The sequence below is a fragment of the Elaeis guineensis genome, chromosome 5 (genome assembly GCF_000442705.2).
Source record: "Elaeis guineensis isolate ETL-2024a chromosome 5, EG11, whole genome shotgun sequence".
NCBI classification, from domain to species: Eukaryota; Viridiplantae; Streptophyta; class Magnoliopsida; order Arecales; family Arecaceae; genus Elaeis; species Elaeis guineensis.
The window spans coordinates 86616206-86630492 of record NC_025997.2 but is presented as its reverse complement, the minus strand read 5'-3'; positions in this window follow the sequence as shown (position 1 = coordinate 86630492).

The following is a 14287-nucleotide window of genomic DNA, read 5'->3' as shown; positions in this document are numbered from 1 at the left end:
TGAGATGCTTGCTTTAGTCCATAAATAAAATTTTATAATTTGCAAACTTTGCGATCACCATCACTGAAAGTGAAATCAAGTGACTGTTCCATATAGATATTTTTCTTAAGATACCCATTCAGAAAAGTCATTTTCACATCCATTTGCCATATTTTATAATTGAAATATGCTGCAACAGCAAGCAATGTGCAGATGAACTTAAGCATGGCTACAGGTGAGAAGATTTTCTAATAGTCAATCCTTCATGCTGACTATACCCTTTCGCTACGAGCCTAGCCTTAAAGGTCTCTACTTTTTCATCTGTACCTATCTTTCTCTTGAAGATCTATTTACACCCAATAAGTACAATACCTTCAGGTGGATCTATCAAGGTCCAGACTTGGTTTGAGTGTGTTGAGTCAATTTCTGACTTCATTACCTCTAACTACTTCTTGAAGTCGATATCTGATATCACTTCATTGTACGTCTAGGAGTCATTTCCATGTATCCCATTTTTTGTGAGGAATATTTTCTCTACATCCTCTGACATAATATCTAAGTACCTCTCAGGAGGATGGAAAATTCTACTAGACTTACGAGGTGAAGGAGGAAGTGTGTGGATCGGCTCAGACTGAATAGGTTCATTAGGTTCCAAGGCTTGCTGCTTTTTGGAGACTTTTTCCTCAAGCCTAATCTATCTTCTCATGTCTCCATCTTGAATAAACTATTTTTCAAGAAAGACTGTATGTCGACTCATAATTACATTGTGATCTTCTAAAAGATAAAAATAACATCCCAATGATTCTTTGGGATATCCAATAAAATGAGCTCTAAGCGATCTGGTTTCTAACTTATCCACCAGTGGTCGTTTCACATGGGCTGGACAATTTCAAATCTTGAGATGACTTAGACTCAACTTCTTATCATGCCATATCTCGTATGGTGTGATAGAAATGATTTTAGATGGAATCCTATTTAGTACATATATGGCAGTCAAAATATAATATCTTTAAAGAAAATCAGGAAGATCTGTGAAACTCATCATGGAATAGACCACATCTAATAAGATCCGATTTCTCCATTCTAAAACTCCATTGAGTTGAGGCATTCTAGGCGAAGTCCACTGTGAGATAATTTCATGTTCCTTGAGATAATCCAAAAATTTTTCACTAAGGTACTCACCTCCTCGATCTGATCGAAGAGTCTTAAGAGACTTTTTAGTTTGTTTTTTCACTTCATATCTAAATTTTTTAAATTTTTCAAAGACCTCAGACTTGTGATGCATAAGGTACACATACCCATATCATAAAAAATCATCGATAAAGGTAATGAAGTAGACCAAACCTCCTTTGCTCGGCACATCGAATGAGCTGCAAATATCAGAATGCACCAGAGCAAGTAACTCTATAGTCCTTTCTCCATTCCCATAAAGGACAGCTTAGTTATTTTGCCTTGAAGACATGATTCATAGATCGGATATGATTCAGAAGTCAACGGACTCAGTAGTCTGATTTTCTCCAATCTGTTAATCTTGTCTTTTGCAATGTGATCTAGCCTTAGGTGCCATAAGTACTTTTTATTCACATTATCTTTAGGATGTTTGGAACCTATAGCATTCACATTTTGCTCGACACAATGAATGAAAATATCAACAAGTAACTGAAAAAGACCATTGATAAGGAAACCATTTCTAACTTTATTATTTCTCAAATAAATAGTATAATAATCTTTAAAGAAACTAATTACATAGTCTTTCTACATTAAACAAGATATAAAAATTAAATTTCTGCTCACGACAGGTACAGAGTAATAATTTTTCAAAATCAAAATATTTTCTGATGGTAATCGCAGAAGATAGGTTCCATGGCCACAGTAGCAACTTTTACTCCATTCTCGATGTGTAGGATCATTTCTCCATCCCTCAACCTCTTGCTATCATCAAGATCCTGTAAAGAAGTACATAAATGAGCACTAGATCCAGAGTCAAGCACTCAACTGGATGTAGAAGAAACTATCAGGTTTATTTCCTCCAAAAGGTCCACCTTCCTTCTTCTTCAGTGTTGCCAAATAAGCAGGGCAATTTTGCTTCTGTTGGTGCAAAAATTCACTTGCACCGGAGAAGCTGGAGTCGAGGGAGTCGCGGTCACCGCCGGGACCTGCAAAAGAAGTCTAAACCGGAGGTGGGGTTGCTCCGAAAAGACCCTCCGATGCTCAAGTTAGTTCTCTGCCTCAACAAGAATGGAGTGCTCGAATGAAAATTTTAGCAGAGTTTTTAGGTAAGAAAATGAGAGCTTAGAGAATAACGTATCTGGGGTCCCCCTTTTATAGGCGGAGGAAGCAACAGACTGATAGTGATGTTTGTAACCGTCTGGCAGTGGGCTGCCCATGGTCAGGAGGAGTTTGTTGTGAAGAGTAGTGGAGTAGAATCATGGCTATCACCGGGACATGCCACGTGGAGTCTGTCGCGGGGAGTGGAGTGGCGTCCGTTGTCGCGACTTGCCAGAGGATGGAGGAATCGCATGGTATCCGTCATAGAAAGTGGAGTAGGATCGTGACCATTATTGTGGTCTGTCAGGGAGTGATGGAGCCGCATGAAATCTGTCGCAGGAAGTGGAGCAGGATCGTGGCCGTTACTGCGGCCCGCCAGGGAGTGATGGAGCTACGTGAAATCCATCGCAGGAAGTGGAGTAGAGTCGTGGCCATTACTGTGGCTTGCTAGAGGGTCCAGGCCTGTCGGCAGAAGTTCGACTGGAGTGTCTGGTGGAGAGAGGTGGCTAGTTACCCATCTGAGAGGAGCTCGGAGTCTGACTCCCGCAGGAGTCCGGATGAAGTCTTCCTTCAGTCAAAGTCAGGGATGAGGTTCGGCTCCCGTGGGAGTCCGGACAGAGTCTTTCTGCAGTTGGAGTCGAAGACGAGATCTGGCTCTCGTGGGAGCCCGGGCGAAGTCTACCTGCAATCAAAGTCAGGGGCGAAGTCTGGCTCCCTTAGGAGTCCGGACGAAGTCTACCTACAATTGGAGTCGTGGACGGAGTCCGACTCCCGTAGGGGTCCGGATGAAGTCTACCTGCAATTGGAGTCGTGGGTGGAGTCCGGCTCCCGTAGGAGTCCGGACGAAGTCTGCCTGCAGCTGGAGTCAGGGATGAGGTTCGGCTCCTGTAGGAGTCCGGGCAGAGTCTTCCTGCAATCAGAGTTGGGGATGAGGTCCGGCTCCCATAGGAGTCCGGACGGAGTCTACCTGCAATTGGAGTTGGGGGCGAGGTCCGGCTCCCATAGGAGTCCGGGCGGAGTCTACCTGCAATTGGAGTTGGGGGCGAAGTCCGGCTCCCGTAGGAGTCCGGATGAAGTCTGCCTGCAGCCAGAGTCGGGGACGAGGTCTGGCTCCCGTAGGAGTTCGGGCAGAGTCTTCCTGCAACTGGAGTCAGGGACGAGATCCGGCTCCCGTAGGAGTCCGGGCAGAGTCTTCCTGCAACCAGAGTTGGAGACGAGGTCCGGTTGCCGTAGGAGTCCGGATGAAGTCTACCTGCAATTGGAGTCTGGGTGGAGTCTGGCTCCCGTAGGAGTCTGGGCAGAGTCTTCCTGCAACCAGAGTTGGGGACGAGGTCCGGCTGCCGTAGGAGTCCGGACGAAGTCTACCTGCAATTGGAGTCGTGGGTGGAGTCCGGCTCCCGTAGGAGTCCGGACGAAGTCTACCTGTAGCCAGAGTCGGGGATGAGGTCCGGCTCCCATAGGACTCCGGGCAGAGTCTTCCTGCAACCAGAGTTGGGGATGAGGTCCGGCTCCCATAGGAGTCTGGGCGGAGTCTACCTGCAATAGGAGTTGGGGGCGAGGTCCGGCTCCCATAGGAGTCCGGGTGGAGTCTACCTGCAATTGGAGTTGGGGGCGAAGTCTGGCTCCCGTAGGAGTCCGGACGAAGTCTGCCTATAGCCAGAGTCTGGGATGAGGTTTGGCTCCCGTAGGAGTCCGGGCAGAGTCTTCCTGCAACTGGAGTCGGGGATGAGGTCCGGCTCCCGTAGGAGTCCGAGCAGAGTCTTCCTGCAACCAGAGTTGGAGATGAGGTCCGGCTCCCGTAGGAGTCCGGACGAAGTCTACCTGCAATTGGAGTCGTGGGTGGAGTCCGGCTCCCATAGAAGTCCAGACGAAGTCTGCCTGCAGCCGGAGTCGGGGACGAGGTCCGGCTCCCGTAGGAGTCCGGGCAGAGTCTTCCTGCAACCAGAGTTGGGGATGAGGTCTGGCTCCCGTAGGAGTCCGGGCAGAGTCTACCTGCAATTGGAGTTGGGGACGAAGTCCGGCTCCCGTAGGAGTCCGGACGAAGTCTACCTGCAATTGGAGTCGTGGGTGGAGTCTGGCTCCCGTAGGAGTCCGGACGAAGTCTGCCTGCAGCCGGAGTCGGGGATGAGGTCCGGCTCCCGTAGGAGTCCGGGCAGAGTCTTCCTGCAACCAGAGTTGGGGACGAGGTCCGGCTCCCGTAGGAGTCCGGGCAGAGTCTAGAAGATGGTCGATCATCGTGGAAATTTGGGTGGAGTCCGTCCGTCGCGAAGAATCCGATCGACGCTGGTGGGGGCTTATCCGTCAGCAAAATTTGGGAGTGTTGCGAGGGCTCGGCCGCTCGGGAGGTTTGAAGAGATGTCGTCGGAGGTCGGAAGTCGATTAGATCCCTGGAGGGTCACTCCTGTCACGAACTTCGGCTGGGGGGTATTTTATACCCAACAGCTTTCAATGGCCATCTTTGTCACAGTGGAAATACTTTTTCTTTTCGACGGCCTTCTTCTTTGGGACTACCTTCTTCTCCTTCTTGCTCTCCACCTTCTTCTTCTTTGCAGACTTTTTCTTCTTCCTAGTAGATTTTCTCTTGGAAGAAGTCTGCTCCATAGTAAGTATAGAGCCCCTTGAACTCTTCAAAGTTTTCTTAGTTGTAACCAGCATGTTGACCAACTCATAGATGGTGCACTGGATCTTATTTATATGAAAGTTTACAATAAGCTGCCCATATGAATCAGTCAAGGACTGTAGGATCAGATCAACCTGCAAGTCCTTATCTATGGACATGTCGAGCTTCTCAAGCTTCTTAAGGTCCTTAATCGTTATCAGACAATAATCATGGACCGACTGTCCATCACGCATCTTTGCTTTGAAGAGTCGCTTGGATACTTCGTAGTGAACTGTGCGGCTCTGCTCACCATACAACTCTTGTAGGTGAGTCAGCATTTGCCTAGCAGTAGTTATATCCTCATATTAGCATTGTAATTCATTAGACATTGATGCCAACATGTAGCACCTAACTTTGTTATCGTTATCCAACCACTTCTTATGAGATGCTCTCTGATTAGCGATTGGATGAGTTGGGAGAGGAGAAAGGTCCTAGTCAAGGACATTGGCCAATTTTTTGAAACTCAAAATGATTTTTAAGTTTTGAAGCCAATCCTTAAAATTTGATCTGATCAACCTATTAGTTTCTAGGATACGGGCTAGAGGATTGGAAGCAGACATTGTTCCTGTAGAGAGTCAAAGTTTCTAATTAAATTTTATAATTGACTTAATCAATTTATTTTAGAGATTTTATTTTTAAAATAAATTAGGGCTCTCATTATTTTTTTAATTCTCCATACTCTCTTGGAAGAGAAGTGAAGACCTCCATAATTAAGAGTTTCAAGTGGGTACTGTGGCCTCACCAATTGACACACCACCTCACCTAACAATTATTGGTGTTGGGTCAATTGATAAGTGGACAACTCTTGTTTAGTGTTACTTCAAAATATATCGTAGCCAACTTCAGTCTCTAATTCATGAGCTTCATCATATCTGAAATATTGGCCCACTCCTTAATTTAATCAGACCCATCGTTTGCATGAAATGGATCCATCATTGGGACTCTCATCGTATCCAGAATATTGAGCCCAACTCCATATCCATTCCACAGCATCTCATGCCTAATAGTCATGATTGTATCTTTCGGGTGCAATTGAACCACTGTATGCAGCCAAGAATAATCAACCCAAGGAAGGGCCCGTACAGCTACAATGGTGGAAGACTACAAGACTTAATATTTTATTAGAGAGATTTGGTTCAGGTCTCATCCTTAATTAGTCATAACGGTTATGCTTAATCTAGTGGTATGGGCTAGCTAGAGTTTAATAAGTTGACCTAATACAAAAACTAATTTTTCAAAATTATCAAGTGTTGGGTATAAAGTGCCCCCCCGGTCGAAGTCTGCAGAGGACTGATCCTTCGGGGCTCCTCCAGCTCCCGACCTTGTACGTGACGCCTCTTCGAACTCCCTCGACCGTCCGGACTTCTTCGACGATGGACCTCAGTGTTCACCCATCAAGCCACCCCAAAGGCCCTCTGAGCTTCGCTGTTAGCCATCCTTCTACAGCAATCGACTACCCCCGAACTTCTTCTGGGCTTCGTCAGCATCCGAGCTTCTCCGATAATGAGATTTCTACAGTAACCAGGCTCTTTCCACGTTTCTACGACGGTCAACCGCCTTTAAGATTCCAGCCGAGCTCCTGCGATAGCCGAACTTCTACCACGAGCGGCCTACTCCGAACTTCCACTATGAGTGGTCTGCCCCAAACTTCTGCTGCGAGCAGTCTACTCCGAACCCGTACAGCAGACGGCCTACCTCGGATCCCTACTGTAAGCAAATCCCATCCGAGCCTCCACTGTAAACATATTCCTTCCGAACTTCCATTACAGGTAGACTTCAGTCGAGCTTCTTCGTAGTCGGGTCCCACGATAACTTACCTTTGACTGAGCTTCCACAATAAGCGGTCTCCTTTCAGCCTTCTACAAGAACCAGACTTCAACCGAACTTCTATAGCGGTTGGATATTGGATGAGCTTCTACGACGATCGGGCTCCGACAGCTGGATTCCTACAACGACCGATCATCTCCGATGTCTGCCGAACCTCCCCAACGCCATCCGAAGTCCATCACCGGCCGACCCTTCGCTAGATCCTTCATAAAATTGAACTTCCCCAACAGATCATCTTCAGGTGAGTCTCCACATCGGGCGAATCCTAGATGGACTTCTCCAACAATCGGATTCTTACCGGGCTTCGCCAATGAAAAGTTTCTATCCGAGCTTCTGCAGCAGGTGACTCCCACCCGTAGTATCAGCACCTAAGCCACTCGACAACAGTAGACTCGTCAGCAGCTTCGGGGACATCCGAGCTTCTCCCAAACCAACAATAGAGAGCCATTCTGCTCCATCAGATGTCCCAGCCGAGCTCCAGCCGACAGATCAGAGCTCTCTAACAAGTCACGACAAGAGCCGCCCTCCTGCTCCACTCCCTGCAACAGATTCCATGCAGCTCCACCACTCTCTGACGAGTCGTGACAAGAGCCACCTTGCTGCTCCACTCCCTGCAATGGATTTCATGCAGCTCCACCACTCTCTGGCAAGTCCCGACAACGGACACCACTCCACTCTCCGCAACGAGCTCCACGTGGCCCTGAACGACCCCTGATGCCACTACTCTCTGTAACAAACTCCATGCGGCTCTGAGCGGTCCACTATCAGACGGTTACAGACGTCGCTATCAGTCAGTTACACCCTCCGTCTATAAATAAGAAACCCCCAGACACGTTCTTCTCTAAGCTGGTAACTCTATCTCGAAACTCTGCCAAAATTTCCGCTCGAGCACTCTATTTCTGTTGAAGCAGAGTACTGACTTGAGCATCGGAGGATCTTGCCGAAGCACCCCCAACTCTGATTTAGACTTTCTTTGTAGGTCCCGACGGCGGCCGCGGTCATCCCAGCTTTAGCTTCTCTGACTTCGACGGAATTCTACACCAACAGAATTGACGCTAGAGGAAGGATGTGTGTCTTTACAGTACCCTTGTTCTTAAAGGAGTGCTCAACGGGACCGATTTCAGTCATCTTCTCCAACATTCTCTTCTCCTTCTTCTACTAGATCCTCACCTGATGCCTCCCCGCAGAGCATCCACCAGGCGATCCACGACCTCCACGGCCAGATCTCAAGCTCCGGGCTCACCCCTGATTTTCCAGGCCCTTCCCCCTCCTCCAACAACAGTGGTCGACAGATCCATCCGACGCTGGCCTAAAGGTAGGGAGAATCGGCTTCCAATCGGGATCATCTGCACCATCTCTGGAGAGCCCCGGAAGAGAGCGACCGACGGATCGACCGGACCACCCAAGCGGCAAAGGACTGAAGGACCCATAACCTTTACTGAAGAAGATGCCCGAGAGGTCTAGTTCCCCCACAACGATGTGGTTGTAGTTTCTTTAAATATTGCTGATTATGATGTATGCCGCATTCTCGTTGATAGTGGAAGCTCGACTGATATTTTATTTTACGACATCTTCTCAAAAATATCCATCCCGGACGGTCATTTGGGGCTGATTGGCTCTCCTTTAGTAGGGTTTACCGACGATGCTATCCCGGTGGAGGGAGTAATAACTTTGACTGTAGTTGCAGGTTGATATCTAGGACAATCCAGGGCTCTGATGGATTTTCTGGTGGTGAAGGCACCGTCAGCCTACAACGCAATCCTCGATCGACCTGGCCTCAATGCCCTCCGGGCTGTGGTGTCAACCTACCATCTGAAATTGAAATTTTCTACTAACCAGGGGGTCAGAGAAGTCAAGGGAGATCAAGCCCTGGTAAGGCACTGCTACAATATAGCCCTGCAAAGAAGTGGTCAGCCTGACCCCTGTCCGATTGATGGATTGGACACCCGCGATGATCTGACAGAAGAACGGAATGGGCCAATGGAAGATCTTGTCTCAATTCCTTTGAATGATGGGAACGAGGAACACATGGTAAAGATTGGCTCCAACTTGGGGAAAGAGGTGCGGACGCAGCTTATCAATTTTCTGCAAAAGAACGCGGACGTTTTTGCTTGGATTTCGACAGACATGCCAGGGATCGATGCTGAAGTTATGCAGCACCGTCTAGCCGTCGATCCCAAACACTGACCGACAAAGGAAAAAGTTCGAAGTCATGCACCAGAGAGACAGCTGGCCATAGCCGAGGAGGTTGATAAACTCCTAAAGGTCAGGTTTATCAGAGAGGTCAACTATCCGAGCTGAGTTTTCAATGTGGTCTTGGTTAAGAAGGTGAACGGCAAATGGAGGATATGTATAGACTTCAAAAAATTGAATAAAGCCTGCTCGAAGGACAGTTACCCTCTGCCCAAAATTGACCAACTAGTAGATGCAACCTCGGGCCACGAGCTTCTCACCTTCATGGATACGTTCTTCGGCTATAATCAGATCAGGATGGCACCAGAGGATGAAGAAAAAATCACTTTTATAACTAACCATGGCCTTTATTGTTACAGGATCATGCCTTTTGGCCTCAAAAATGCAGGGGCGACATATCAACGGCTAGTGAATAAGATCTTCAAAGAGCAGATCAGCCGCAACATGGAGGTCTACGTGGATGACATGCTCGTAAAGAGCAGATCCTTGGTGAACCACGTCGCCGACCTTGAGGAGACCTTCAGCGCCCTTCGAAAATACAAGATGAAGCTGAACCCAGCCAAATGCGCTTTTGGAGTAACCTCGAAAAAATTCCTAGGCTTCATGGTATCGGGGTGCGGGATCGAGGCAAACTCGAAAAAGATTCATACCATCCAGGAGATGACCACCCCGAGGTTGATAAAGAAGGTTCAGCACCTCACCGGGAAAGTAGCAGCTCTAAATCACTTCATCTCGAGATCGGCCGAGCGATGCTTACCTTTCTTTCAAACTCTCAAGTAGCCCAAGAACTTCTATTGGACTGTTGGATGTCAGCAAGTGTTTGAGGAGTTGAAGACCTACCTCGGCTCATCACCATTATTGGCAAAGCCTGAGCCTGGAGAGGAACTGTTCCTATACCTGACGGTTTCCCCTGTGGCCCTCGCTGCAGTTCTGATTAAGGAAGAAGCAAAAATTCAACGGCCGATCTACTACATAAGTCGAGTATTGAGAGATGTTGAAACATCATCCTTAAGCCCGGATCAGCGAGGTTAGAGCGTCTAACTTGCAACGTAATAGATCTGATCTATTATTTAATACATACATTAGATGTAGCTAGTATAGAAACATGTTGATATGATCAACATGTAGTTCATACTATATTCATATATATTTTAATTTTTGATTTAATGCTATGTAATAATCATGTAATAGGATCTTAGATCTAGGGATCTTCTGATCTTAGAAAATAAATTTTGATTTATTTTAGTCTTCCGCTGTATGATCTTGAAAAAGTTTCAAGATATAACCCTGAAACCCTAGATCTGGTTCCTACAATTGGTATCAGAGCAAGGTTCTTTATTACATGATTATTTATACATGCTTAGATTATTTTTTAGATTAGATCTAATTTATAATCTGATTATTAAATCTGAAATTAAAATTTTAGATCAATCACAAACTGCAAGGTTGTCCTGCTGTAAGGTTTACCCCTTACAGTGCAAAGGTTGTCCTAGTTTGTGTAGATCTATCTTTAATCATAAATTTGTTAGATATGATCTAGATTAAATTTATGATTTATTAGATTTAAAAGATGTTTAAATCTGAAATAAAATCTCTTTGTTAATAATTTTTATGCAAAGAAATTATTTAAAGTTGAAATTGTTTCAATTACATGAACCTGTTCAGATTAGATCTAAAGTAGTTTCATGTTTATTTCACTTGCATCTTGATTATGAATCAAACATGCAATATGATTGGTAGAATCATATTGTAAAATTATTTTACAAATATGAAAATTATTTTTTGAAAAGCCGAACCCAACCGTCAGCCCAAAACTTAATTAAGAATTAAGAAGTTGTTTGATTAGGTTCTATGATTGTGAATTGAAGAACCTAAGACACAAATCATAACACATTGGGTTAATGGGTTAGTGGAAATTAGGTCCATTAATTGGGTTAGACCTATGGTTAGATTAAAGATGGACTTAATTAGAGAATTGACTAAATCTAATCAATTGTTGTCTTAGATTAGGTCAAGGATTCTCTAGATCAATTACAATAGTTGTAGTTGGTCAAGTCCATGTCTTTAACGAGAACCAAATGGACTTGATTCTTGGCTAAGCGGTCTAGCACGAACTGTTAGGTTGATCTAATCGAAACTAATTAAACCAGTTGGTGTCTAAGGTAAACCAGACCGGTGGTTTTTAATTGGGAGCCCGCTTACCTGGCCATTTCTGATGGTGTCTAAGGCAAGCTTTGGCAGACCCTCTCACTGATCGAACTTACCTGGCCTCTTGGTGAAATTATGTTTTGATCGGATCACTTGACTATTCGAGCTGACCCATGTCAGCTAGGTAAATCAGTGTGACTGATTTAGGTGCTCCTAGACCAGCCCTGGTCTCCCTTAAGCTGACTTGATGAAGCCAGTGGGAGGATCATGATAAGCTGGTTCATCTGACTTCATCCTCTATATTATTTAAATCTTCTAAAATTATTAGGTCCTTAAAATGATAAAGTTATAGAGATAACTGAGTCATAGCCTCCCATTAAGGTGTTTGATAATGAGTCCATTAACTCAATAATCATTGCAGACCCAAAGGCCTGGTGCTTGTTGACTAATGAAATTATCACTCATCATATGATGACTTGGAAGTGTCTCTCTAATGGTGGTTAGGTGAGCCAACCAAAGTTGAGCTTAATCATTCATTGGTTAGATACACCAAGTATGATCATGTTAATGGTTGGACCTAACCGGATCCTTACAGTGGAGGCCAAAGCCTACTGATTAGGTTTCTGGGGCAAAATTAAAATTACTAGAAATTATTTAGAGAAACAATTGGTTATGAACCTACCCTTAGATGTACATGGGTTGGCCAACCAAAGTTGGGCTTGTGTGCAGTCTAAGTGGATTCTAGTACCCGCTAAGGAATTAGGGTAATTCCTCGAATTGAAGGTAGAGGCTACCAATTCGAATAAAATAGTGGGAGAAACCTTTTGATTAAAGTCCAAATCTTTAGGTTTAATGAATCAATTACTAATTAGGTTATGGTTCTCCTTTGTGCAAATATGGCCACTTCCCTATCGCTCCGATCATTGTTGGACAATGATAAGTTGGTGGGACCCAACTTCGGTAGCTGGTACCGAAAGTTAAAGATAGTCCTAGAGCATGAACGGATCCTATATGTGATATTAGATCCTGCACCTGAGGAGCCAGCTGTCAATGCATGTGGAACAGTCAGAGACACTTACCAGAAGTGGCTCAGTGACCGGACCACGGTGCGCTGTATCATGCTGGCTGCTATCATGAGTGACGAGTTCAGTCGCAGATTCGAAATGGCTCAGCCAAAGGACATGCTTCAAGTGTTGGAGGATACCTTTGGCACACCCGATGACGTAGAGAGGCACAAGACTAGTTGTGCCATCTTCAACGCCAAAATACGGGATGGAGTCTCTATCACTGATCATGTATTGTACATGATCGAGCTGATGGAACGATTGAGCAAGCTCGGCTTTCCCTTGCATGAGCAGCTTGGGAAAGATGCAATACTGAACTCGCTGCCCAAGTCTTGTCTCCCATTCCTCACTCATTATAGAATGACAAAGCCTGAAGTAAACTACCATGGGTTAATGGGGTTGCTTCAGAACTTTGAGAAGGATCACCAACTCCTCAAGGAGTCGGTGAACTCAGTGAACTCAGTGGGAGGTTCATCTTCTGGTTCTCGACCCTTTGAGAAAGGAAAGAAGAACAAGAAGAAGAAAGTCAAGAAGGTGCAAGTTCAGGCTGGGACATCTGTGCAGAGCCAGACCAAAAAGATCAAGCCTGATAAGAGTCTATTCTACTGGCAAGCACCCTAGATTAGATAGTGTGTCAAATATCTACTTATGGCATTGGAGGCTAGGTCATATAAATAAGAACAGAATAAACAGGTTGACTCAAGAGGGAATCCTCAAAGTCAGTGATTGTGAATCACTTCCAACCTGTGAGTCCTGTCTTCTTGGTAAAATGACTAAGTCACCTTTTATTGGAAAAGGTGAGAGAGCTACTGAGCTCTTCGGCCTAGTACATACTGATGTATGCGGACCCATGAGCACCAGTGCTAGAGGTGGATATTTCTACTTCATAACTTTCACGGATGACCTATCCCGATATGGATATGTCTATCTGATGAAACATAAGTCGGATTCATTTGAAATGTTCAAACGATTCCGAAGTGAAGTAGAAAAATAAACTGGGAAGAGTATTAAAACTCTTCGATCTGATCGAGGAGGAGAATACCTTTCTAGTGAATTTCTCACATATCTAGGAGAGAATGGGATTCTCTCCCAATGGACTCCTCCAGGAACACCACAGCATAATGGTGTGTCTGAAAGGAGGAATCGGACTCTGTTAGACATGGTCCGATCCATGATGGGTTTTGCTAGCTTGCCGATATCCTTCTGGGGATATGCACTCGAATCGGCTTGTTATCTATTAAATAGGGTTCCAAGTAAGTCTGTAATTAAGACTCCATATGAGATATGGACGGGACGTAAGCCAGCACTTTCACACCTTAGGGTCTGGGGGTGCCCGGCCTATGTCAAACGATTAGTCACAGACAAACTTGGACCTAGATCTAACAAATGCTCATTCATAGGGTACCCCAAAGAGACAAAAGGATATTTTTTCTACCATGCTGATAAACAAAAGGTGTTCGTCAGCCTTAAGGCAATCTTTTTAGAAAAGGAGTTCCTTGGTGAAGGAACCGTTGCCTCTAAGGTTGAACTTGATGAAGTTCAACAGGTAGAAGGACCGACACCAATAGCTGAATCTGAGTCGGATATGATTAGATCAGATCCGGAGCCCAATATACCTGTACCATTAAGGCGATCCGGTAGAGTACCGCGTCAGCCGGACAGATACTACGGTTTCTTGGTCGGGGACGGTGATCCCATCGAACTTGATGAGAATAATGAGGATCCGATCACCTATATGGATGCTATGCAGAGACCTGATTCCAAGAAATGGCTTGAAGCCATGAAATCCGAAATGGAGTCCATGAAGGTCAACGATGTATGGACATTGGTTGACCCACCTAAAGGGGTTAAACCCATTGGGTGTAAATGGGTCTTCAAAAGGAAGAGGGGCGCAGACGGAAAGGTGGAGACCTATAAAGCCCGTCTGGTTGCCAAGGGGTATCGTCAACGTTATGGTATTGACTATGACGAGATATTTTCTCCTGTGGCAATGCTCAAATCTATTCGGATAATGCTTGCAATAGCTGCCCATCTAGATTATGAGATCTGGTAGATGGATGTAAAGATAGCTTTTCTTAATGGAGAGCTGACCGAAGAGGTGTATATGATACAACCTGAGGGGTTTACATCCACAGATGAGTCCAAGGTG